This window comes from Jaculus jaculus, chromosome 14 (genome assembly GCF_020740685.1).
Source record: "Jaculus jaculus isolate mJacJac1 chromosome 14, mJacJac1.mat.Y.cur, whole genome shotgun sequence".
Lineage (NCBI taxonomy): Eukaryota > Metazoa > Chordata > Mammalia > Rodentia > Dipodidae > Jaculus > Jaculus jaculus.
In genome coordinates, this window is record NC_059115.1 from 7,513,849 (window position 1) to 7,524,551 (window position 10,703).

Sequence of the window (10,703 nt, forward strand, 5' to 3'; positions counted from 1 at the left end):
AATAAAGTTTGGCCGGGTGGGCTGACTCACCGGTGAAGCGAAACACGCCTGGGCTCAGGGCTCCGGCAGCACGCGTCCGTGCGGGAGCGGCGGCGGGAGGCGGCCCGGGCGGCCTCGGCGCCGCAGCGGCGCCTGGCGGTTGGGACGCGCGGCGCTGCAGCGGCCTCGCGCGGGCCGGACCGGGACCGGGGAGGCGGGGTCACGCCTGGCGGCGGCGGGGCTCGTGCGGCCGGGGCGGGGCCACGTCCTGCTCGAGGGGCGGGCTTGGCTGCGGGTTGGGCCAATGGAGGCAAGGGATTGCGTTTGTGCAAGACTTGTGTTGACAAGTCAGGCTAGTTCAATGAGCACTGATGCAGGAAAAAGTCAGGAGCGACCAGCCTCATCCTTTATTTATTTTTTAAATTTATTTATTTCTTTTTTTTTTTTGTGCGGTAGGATTTCACTGTAGCTCAGGCTGACCTGGAATTCACTAGGGAGTCTCAGGGTGGCCTCCAACTCACACTGATCCTCCTACCTCTGCCTCTCAGGTGCTGGAATCAAAGGTGTGCACTACCACGCCTGGCTTACTTTGATTATTATTTTTTAAATTTTCATTTGCTTACTAGAGAGAGGCAGGTAGAGTGAGAGATTGGGCAAGCCAGGGCCTTCAGCCATTGCAAACGAACTCCAGATGCATGCACCACCTTGTGCATCTGGCTTATGTGGGTGCTGTGGAATAGAACCTGGGTCCTTAGGCTTCACAGGCAAGCGCCTTAACTGTGAAGCCATCTCTCCACTCCTCACTAGTCTTTTTCTGCTTCTCTCCTTTCCATCACATACATTCTAAGCCTTCAGTTCTACTTGAAATGAGACAGCTATTTTTTTTTTTTGCTTTTTAAATTATTTATTTATTTATTAGAGAGAAAGAGAGGGAAAGTGAGAAAGAGTGAAAACCGATGCGCCAGGGCCTCTAGCCACTGCAAATGAACTCCAGATGCATGTGACACCATGTGCATATGGCTTACGTGGGTTCTGGGGAATCGAACTTGGGTCCTTAGGCTTCACAGGCAAACACTTTAACCGCTAAGCCAGTCCTGCTTGTTTGCTTTTGGTTTTTTTATTTTTTTATTTTTTATAAGCACAGAGAGAGAGTGTGAGAAAGAAAATAGGCATGTCAGGGCCTCCTGCGACTGTAAATGAACTCCAGCCACGTTATGCATCTTTATGCATGTTGCTTTATGTTGGTAATGGGGAAGTGCACTCAGGCTATCAGGTTTTACAAGCAAGCAACTTTAATCACTGAACCAACTCTTGTTTTTTGGATTTTTTATTTGTTTTTTTATTATTTTATTTTTATTTATTCCTTTTCTACATATGAACCAAACCTAAAAATTTAATTTTCTGGTTCTGGTTGCTTCCTGCTGTATCTCCTTTACTTTGAACAGTACATAGGTGCATAACAAGCGCTCAGTAGATCACTGTTGCGTAAACAGACCCCAACAGACGTCTTCGTGGAAAGGATTCAGCCCTTGTGTGCCCAGCAGAGAGATACCTGACTCCACGGTTCCCCTTACACAGTGCCTTTCCTCATGGGATTGATGAGAAGGGACTGTGTCTCCGGATTGCTTCCATGAGAAAACGTAGAACCTTCTCCCCAGGCTGCAGACATCTGGTGAGTAGCCAAGAATGGAAGGTTCTTCTGTTAGACTCGACAACATGATAGGATTGGCTGTTATTCCATTTATAAGGCGGACTTTTCATATCCCGAAACTGCCCAGAGTTCCACCAGCCTGGGTATAATATTTCTTATAGTCTAGTCGAAGCAGTAGTTGGGCCAAATCGGAGTTGATCTGATGATTCCGAGCGCTGGAGAGAATCTTGGCCAGGAGTGAAGATTGGCACCTAAAGCCCTGCGCAAGCTGCTCAGCTGGAAGTTGGGGGTCGCGGTTCCGGTGCGCGCGCTTCCGCTGCGGGGCGGCGTACCCCGTCTTCGCGGGGAACCTGCACCGGGCCGGGGCCGGGGAGCGCATCCCACCGCCCGCCCGGCTCACGTCCGGCTCCGCACGCCTCGATCGTAGCGCGGCCCTCGCCGGAGGCCTAGGGTGCAGGTGCCGGGATCACGCTTGTCCCCAAGGCTTGCCGCGGACCTCCACATGTTGGACTGATTCCTTTTACCACTCACAACTCGATTTTCTCTGCTGCTGTCTTGTCACCCACCGTCCTCACGTCTACCATACTTCTGAGCCTGGATTTTGGGGCACCTCCCAAAAATGCCAAGCATCAGCCTTTTGTCAAAGAGGCGACGATTCCTGGAACAGAAGGGTCTTCTAAATAAGAAGAATCAGCCTCCTAGCAAGGTGTCGAAGTTGCATTCAGAACCTTCCAAGAAAGTGGAGACGCCCAAGGTGAACGGCACTTGTAGGACCTCTTCCCAGCCACCAAAGGAGGCAGGTGCTTCCGGCGGGTCGGAGCAGTCTGTGGCCAAAGAAAGCGGCAGTGACTTGGCTGACCCCTGCCCCTTTACAGAAGTGCCCTTCCAAAGATGAAGCACCGCCCACCCCGCCAGGGAAGGTGGTGGCAATTGACTGTGAGATGGTGGGCACAGGACCCAAGGGGCGGGTTAGTTCTTTGGCTAGGTGCAGCATCTCAACTACAGTGGTGATGTGCTTTACGGTGAGTACATCCGGCCCCCCTGCCAAATCGTAGACTACCCTACCAGATGGAGTGGCATTCGCAAGTGCCACATGGTGAATGCTACACTCTTCAAGACTGCTCGGGTCCAGATCTTGAAGATACTCCCGGGGAAGGTAGTAATGGAGCATGCCATCCACAACGACTTCAAAGCCCTACAGTAGCGTTACCCCAAGTCTCTCACCCGAGACACCTCCCGAATCCCCTCCTCAACCGGAAGGCCAGAGAACGCCACCATGTCACTCCAGGCTGGAAAAAGTGGTCATTCCTCTGTGGAAGATGTTCAAGCCACCGTGGAGCTATACAAAGTGGCTGAAGTCGAGTGGCAGAAGCATGTGGCCCAGAATCTCCCCCAAAACTAGCAGCCCTAAGAGACGGGGGCGGCAGAGCAGTGCACAGGACTGCCAGCTTCAGCCTCTGGGAGCTCGGCTTGCGCCGGGAGAGGCTGACCTCAGACGTGATACCCATTGAAGTTTCATCTCTGCCATCGCGTTTCCTGTCTGGTTAAATGTCCCACGGAAGTGGGAAGCCTTCCTGTCAGCCCAGCCCTAGGCCAGCCTGTGGCACAGACTACATCCCAGATACTGAATAATGGAGTGGTTGAGTAGGAGGTCCCAAGTTCAAGGCCTGCTTGGGCCACAGAATGAGTTCAAAGCCAGTGGGTCCTGTTTGAAATAAAATGTAGAGTTAGGGTGGAGATTGCATTTCAGTGGTGGGATGCTTTCCTAGCATGAGGAAGCCCCTGGGTTCAGCCCCTTGACAAGAGGCTGGGGAGACCCCATCCTTAGACTGCTGACTTGACTTACTTCCTAAATGGTGCTGGCCACAGGTCCTTGGGTGCTTTGTGCCAGCCAAGCTTTTGACTTTCAAAGTGAAGGACATGCCAGGAGATGTAATTCCCCACACTGCCTTACCACTAGGGTGGTTGTATGCCATTTGGGGGGGGGGGGTTGTCAAGATAGGGTCTTACTCTAGTCCTGGCTGACCTGGAATTCACTATGTAGTCTCAGGGTGGCCTTGAACTCATGAAGATCCTCCTATCTCTGCTGGGATTTAATGCATGGACCACCATGCCCAGCATGTGTGCCTCTCTTTTAGGAGGGCAGAGGGGGCCTGTGTGGTCAGGGCTGGCCTTAAACTCCTGAGCTCAAGCAGTTTTTCCTCAGCCCCCTGAGTAGCTGGGACTAGAGGTGTGCGCCGCTGTGCCTGGTTGGTCTCATTTTGGCTTTTGGTCCTGGTTTAAGCCAGGTGTGGTGGTCCAGGTCTATGATGTCAGCATCAGAAGGCTGATGGAGGAAGATCCAAAGTTCAAGGCCAGCCTGTGCTATGTGGAGAAGCCCTATCTCCAAAAAGAGAAAGGGAGAGAGAGAGAAAGAGAATGGGCACTGAGCTGTGTGCTCACATTAGACGTCATCTTTCTGGCTCAATCTGCCTTGGCTGTTGGGGTGTCTTACCGCCTGCTGCCTTTCGGGGGAGGCTTAGATCTCTTTAGGGTTATAAAGCAGGTAAGAGTAGAGCTTGGAAATAACTTTTCTGGCTCTAAAGCTGTCTCTTACTAGAGTAATAAAGGATTTACTTAATTTAAGTTCTACTTGGTAGGATTAAGTGGAATTTAAAGTTTTAAATTGTTTTAATACTCTTACCTTTTGAGCCAATCCTTATAAAAACCTCAAGTGATTCTTTTGATAAATTTCTATAATAGAGGGGAAAAAAAGAGAGAATGCTCAGCTGGCCGGGCGTGGTGGTGCACGCCTTTAATCCCAGCACTCAGGAGGCAGAGGTAGGAGGATTGCCGTGAGTTCAAGGCCACCCTGAGACTCCATAGTTAAATCCAGGTCAGCCTGGTTCAGAGTGAGACCCTACCTCAAAAAACCAAAAAAAAAAAATAAAAAAAAAAATGCTCAGCTGGGCAGCTCCACGCTCACCTAGTGAGCCCAAGTTCTGACTGACCAGTGAACAAAAGCTGTGACAGAGATCTAGGATTTCACTCAGGCAGTGAAACTCAGGTTTCCGCAAGATAAAGGACTGAGCCAGTAAGGCGCTAAGGAAGTGGTCATGAGCCATTTGGATGCTTTCAAAGTCTCAAGTAGAATAGCTCTGATGAAGCAGCTGTGAGAACTGAGATCCCAGCATATCTACCTGCAGAGAGTAGTGAAGATGACCTACCAGGAATGCCGTGTGATTTCTTAGGCGCATCAGCCTGGCTGGACTTGAGGTGCTTGCGATCATCTGTAGCGTCCAGCAGGGCTGCAGTTCAGCTTGGACACGGCGCATGCTCAGTAAGTACTTAAAAACCACACTGTTCTTTTCTGAGACAGCTGGGGTGAAGAGATTATGTAGAGGCCACTGTTCTTTGTAGGACAGACCTAGAGCAGCCCAGCCAGAAGCAGGAGATTCCCCCCGGGGCGGTGGGGGGGGGGAGTTTCCAGAGAAGAGCCTTCTCTTGCCTGAGTAGCATCTTTGTGTTCTTTTCCATGACACTCAATTGTCGACTGCAACCGAGGGAGAAGGTGGTCATCACCCAGCAACACCTGTGTGCTGACTGCTGAAAGACCACATTTACATCATGCTGTTACTGCAGTGGGCAGCGTCTTTAACATGTGTTGAGCCGTGTCAATGAAGGCTTGAAACAGTTCTCCTCGTCCGGGTAGGTAAAGGTCTTGAATGATCTTTAGCTGTCCCAGTAAATCTGACTCTTCGGCCATCAGCTTCCAGAGATGTCACAGTACTATGGATTCGATCCACCACTTGCTCAAAATCCACCAAGCTGAGGAGTGGCTGTTGCTTAAGTCAACTCAGCAGCAAAAGTGTCCTCCAGGGGCTGGAGAAATGGCTTAGTGGTTAAGTGCTTGCCTGTGAAGCCTAAGGACCCCGGTTCAAGGCTCGATTCCCCAGGACCCATGTTAGCCAGACGCACAAGGGGGTGTACGTGTCTGGAGTTCGCTTGCAGTGGCTGGAAGCCCTGGCACATCCATTCTCTCTCTCTCTGCCTCTTTCTCTCTGTCGCTCTCAAATAAACAAAAAAATAAAAATAATTTTTTAAAAGTGTCCTGGTTCTTCAAAATATATCCTTTTCTAGTCAGGTTCACATTTTGAGTGTCAAACATTGGGACAGATTCTCCAACGAAGAGGATTTTTTCAGCGACCCTTACTGGAATATAGGATGGCAAAATCTCTACCCGCAGTGAAAACTGCTTCAGTGATGGGGCCAGTATGTTCTCTTCCTCAATCAGGCGCAAATCCTGGGGTTCCCTCAGTTGTTTTCCTGCCAGTCCCCCAATGCCCAGATCCTCCTCATCATCTTCTGATCGGGCACTGACATTACCAGAAGATGGACCCTGTTTAATAAAGAACTTATGTTGGTCCAAGAGGAGTCCGTGTAGCATCCAGGCCAAGAGCTGTTTAGTGCATGACCCCATGACAGACACACAACCAGGATTTTTTCTTTTTAAAAAAAAAATATTTTTATTTATTTGAGAGAGACAGAGAATGGGCACACTAGGGCCTCTGGCCATGCGCCACCTGTGTATCTATATCTGGCTTACGTGGGACCTGGAGTATCGAACCCGGATCCTTAGGCTTTGCAGGCAGTCGCCTTAACACTAAGCCATCTCCCCAGCCCAGCCAGGACTTTTTCTAATGTACTGTGAACTGGAGGCAACCCCCGCCCCCCGAGCTGGGTTTGTAGACTGTTTGCAGGATTTTTTTTTAAATTTATTATTTATTTATTTGAGAGCGACAGACAGAGAGAGGAAGAGGCAGATAGAGAGAATGGGCACGCCAGGGCCTCCAGCCACTGCAAGTGAACTCCAGATGCGCGGGCCCCCTTGTGCATCTGGCTAACGTGGGTCCTGGGGAATCAAGCCTCGAACTGAGGTCCTTAGGCTTCATAGGCAAGCGCTTAATGGCGAAGCCATCTCTCCATCCCATGTTTGCAGGATTTGACAACTATGAATCTTCTGACTTTGAACTTGCTCTACTACAGCCATCACAGACAGGGAAAGGAGTTGAAACTGATCTAAGGAGTAACTGACATGTGATCTACACGGGTGAGGGTCAGCCAGGATCTCTTGTTCCAAATCAAGCAGTGCCTGGCCTTAAGGCTGCAAAAACTGAGTCCAGCCCCGTGCAGAAGGCCCTCAGGTAGCTCCCCGGTCGCCCGCTGTGGCCCTGCTGAGATGGATAGTGACCCTGTTGCTGCACATGGCCTGTGCACTGTTCATGAACTCAGCGAAGCGAGCGCAGTCTGTGCCCAGACGGCAAAGTGGATGCAGGACACTGGTCTCGCTGGGGCGGGCAGAAATGGGAAGTCCTGGGACACTGGCAGGCCGCTGCCCGCGGTCCAGGTGAAAATGGAGCCCGGGTACCCGCTCAGAGCCAAAAGCAGCTCGTGCATCATGCCCGCAGCGCACCTGGAGTCCCCCGCTGGGTCTCCGCTTCCTCCAGGCCACCGCCTTGGGCACGCTGTCTGGGGACGCAGGCCTGGGAGGCGGCGGGCGTCCCGGAAGTGCCCTGCTTGTTTGTTTTTAAGGGAGAGTTTCACTCAAGCCCAGGCTCACTTGGGATCCATCTGTAGCCCTAGACTGGCCTCGAACTCACGGTGGTCCTCCTACCTCAAACTCACAAGTGCTGGGATTAAAGCTGGGTATCACCACACGCAGCTACCCGTAACTCTTCTTCTTTTTAATCGTGTAGAGGTTGGAGAGATGGCTCAGCAGTCGAAGGCACTTGCTTGCAAAGCCTGACTACCCACATAAAGCCACATGTCCAAAGTGGCACATGCACCTGGAGTTTGTTTGCCATGACAAGAAGCCCTGGTGCACCCATTCCCCCTTTATGGCATAATGCTCTCTCGCTCTCGTGCTCTCTCTCTCTTTGCTTCAAATAAATAAATAAAAATATTTGCTGGGTGCCAGGCATGGTGGCACATGTCTTTAATCCCAGCCCTTGGGAGGCAGAAGTAGGAGGGTCACCGTAAATTTGAGGCCACCCTGGGACTACATAGTGAACTCTGGGTCAGCCTGGGCTAGAGTGGGACCCTACCTTGAAAACAAAACAAAAAAAAGAAAGCATGAATTAAAAGTAGTTGCAGAAGCCGGGCATGGTGGTGCGCACCTTTAATCCCAGCACTCGGGAGGCAGAGGTAGGAGGATCACCGTGAGTTCGAAGCCACCCTGAAACTACATAGTGAATTTCAGGTCAGCCTGGGCTAGAGTGAGACCCTACCTTGAAAAAAAGAACAACAAAAAAAGTATTTACAGGGCTGGGAAGATGGCTTAGTGGTTAAGGCACATACGTACAAAGCCTAAGGACCCAGGTTCGATTTCCCAGTACCCACATAAACCAGATGCATAAGGTGGCACATGCATCTGGAGTTTGTTTGCAGTGGCTAGAGGCCCTGGTGCACCCATTCTCTCTCTCTATCTCTTACTCTCACAATCTCTCCTTCTCCTTCTTGTTCTCCCTCTCTTTCTAAAATAAATAAAAAGTAACTTTTTTAAAAAAAAATAGGTATTTGCAGGACGTGGTGGTGCATGCCTTTAATCCCAGCACTTGGTAGGCAGAGGTAGAAGGATTTCAGTGAGTTTGAGGCCACTCTGAAACTACATAGTGAATTTCACATCACCCTGGGCTACAGCGAGACCCTACCTCATAAAACCAAAAGAAAACTGCATGTGTATGTGTGTATATATATATTTTTTATATCTCAGCCAGACATGGTGGGACATGCCTTTAATACCAGTACTGAGAAGGTAGAGGTAGAAGGGTTGCTGTGAGCTCAAGGCCAGTTTGGGATTACAGAGTGAGTTGCAGGTCAGCTTGGGCTAGAGTGAAACCGTACTTTGAAAAATTCGCCATATATATATATATAGTTTAGTTGGTATGCTGATATTTAGGTATCACTCATTGTAGTAGGTTCAATTACAATTGGCTTTTCAATGTAGGGTCTCATGTGGCCCAAGCTAACCTGGAATTTACTATGTAGACTCAGGGTGGCCTCGAACTCACAGTATTCCTCCTACCTCTGCCTTGTGCATGCGGGATTAAAGGTGTGCGCCACCACTCCTGGCTTACAATTTATTTTCTCGTTTCCTTTCTTCTCCCCGGTTCCCCTCTCCCCCCTCCTTGTTCCCCTCTCTCCCTAATACCCTCCTTCCTCCCATTTTCATGCCACATGTGTCCTTTCATTCTTCCCTTGCCCCTCTTCCTGCTCATCTCTTGATACTCTCTTTGGTTATGACTCTACTTTTGTAGCTTTTCCCCACATTTCTCCCTTTATATACATACTTACAGGGATCACAAGCAAAGTCCTATACAGCAGAGGGAACATGCGGTTTCTGAGTTTGGATCACTTATTCACTGTAACTTTTTCTAGGACCATCCACTTTCCTGCAACTTTCATAATTTCACTTTTCCATGCTGCCGATTAGAATGCCATGGTGTGGGCTGGAGAGATGGCTTAGCGGTTAAGCGCTTGCCTGTGAAAACTAAGGACCCTGGTTGGAGGCTCAACTCCCCAGAACCCACGTTAGCCAGATGCACAAGGGGGGCACACGCATCTGGAGTTCGTTTGCAGTGGCTGGAGGCCCTGGCGCGCCCATTCTCTCTCTCTCTCTATCTGCCTCTTTCTCTCTCTGTAGCTCTCAAATAAATAAATAAAAATGAACAAAAAAATTAAAAAAAAAAGAATCCCATGGTGTGGGGCTTAGCAGTTAAGTACTTGTCTGTGAAGCCTAAGGATCCGGGTTCAAGGCCTCCATTTCCAAGGACCCACGAAAGTCAGATGCACAAGGTGGCGCATGCATCTGCAGTTTGTTTGCAGTGGCTGGAGGCTCTGGTGCACTCATTCTCTCTCTCTCTCCCTCTTTCTTTGTCTGTCACTCTCAAATAAATAAGTACAATAAAGTAATATTGCTGAACGTGGGCTGCAAGGCCACTGAGAAATCCTGCTGGAACTGAGCTGATAACCTCCTCCATGTAGACCAGCTGACAGAAAGCTGGAAGAAGCCATTCTGCATGCAGTTCAAAGCGGGGGGAGAGACATCACCAGGGAAGATACTCAACAGTGGACACTGCAAGCCTTATTATCTTTTTTTATATTTTATCTTTATTTATGTTTGAGAGAGGGATAGAGGCAAATAGAGAGAGAATGTGTACCAGGGTCAGCTGCTGCAAATGAACTCCAGAAGCATGCACCACCTTGTGCATCTAAGCCTTAGATTTGGCCAGCCAGGCCAAATGAGCCAACAGGTGCAATAGGGGCACATCTGTCATAGTGGAAACCAATTGCCCTCTAATTGGACTGGAGGCAAGCTCCATGGGAGGGAATACATCCCTGATACTGAAAACCTATAACAGGGTAGTCATGAGCTCTAGGGTTGTAACATCTGCTGCTGTCTGGCTAAATGTATATACTATGCTCATCAAAATACCCAGTAAGAACTTCTGTTAATGTTCATCCCTGTATATTAATGCTACTCTCACTTTTGGTAGAGAATCTTCTCTTTTCAGATGGCAGTGACCTTGGGATGACTCAGAAGGCATCATGGTGCTGGAAAGAAGTGACAGAGGAGTGCTCAGCACTGAAATATCTCCATCACAACTTCCAAGGCTCAGGGTCCATTGCAGAAGATGTGGCAGAAAGAATGTAAGAGCCAAAGGAAGGGTAGGACTCCTTACAACGTGCTCGCCCCAGACACAAAATGGCCTGGATATCCATGACCTCACAGTGCCTGACTCTACCTACACAAGATCATCATAATAGGAGGAAAAGATCATGACATCAAAATAAAAGACTGATTGAGAGGAGGAAGGGATATGATGGAGAGTGGAGTTTCAAAGGGGAAAGTGGGGGAGGGAGGGCATTACCATGGGATATTGTTTACAATCATGGAAGTTGTTAATAAAAAAAATAATAAATAGGGCTAGAGAGATGGCTTAGCAGTTAAGCACTTGCCTGTGAAGCCTAAGGACCCCTGGAGCACCCATTCTTTCTCTCTATTTGCCTCTTTCTCTCTCTGTCTGCCACTCTC

At 49.5% G+C, this 10,703-nt stretch overlaps 1 long non-coding RNA gene and 1 pseudogene across 2 annotated transcripts in view; both read right to left on the reverse strand.

The window, feature by feature from the left end:
* The window catches only part of LOC123454566, a 30,243-nt gene extending 30,151 nt beyond the window's left edge, over positions 1–92 (reverse strand). For both annotated transcript variants that reach the window (XR_006633405.1, XR_006633404.1), the window contains exon 1: positions 31–92. This is a non-coding gene — a long non-coding RNA (uncharacterized LOC123454566). The remainder of the gene's footprint in view (positions 1–30) is intronic.
* A 1,642-nt stretch (positions 93–1,734) lies between these two features.
* On the reverse strand, positions 1,735–7,069 carry LOC101603381 (annotated as a pseudogene).
* Positions 7,070–10,703: the final 3,634 nt, after the last annotated feature.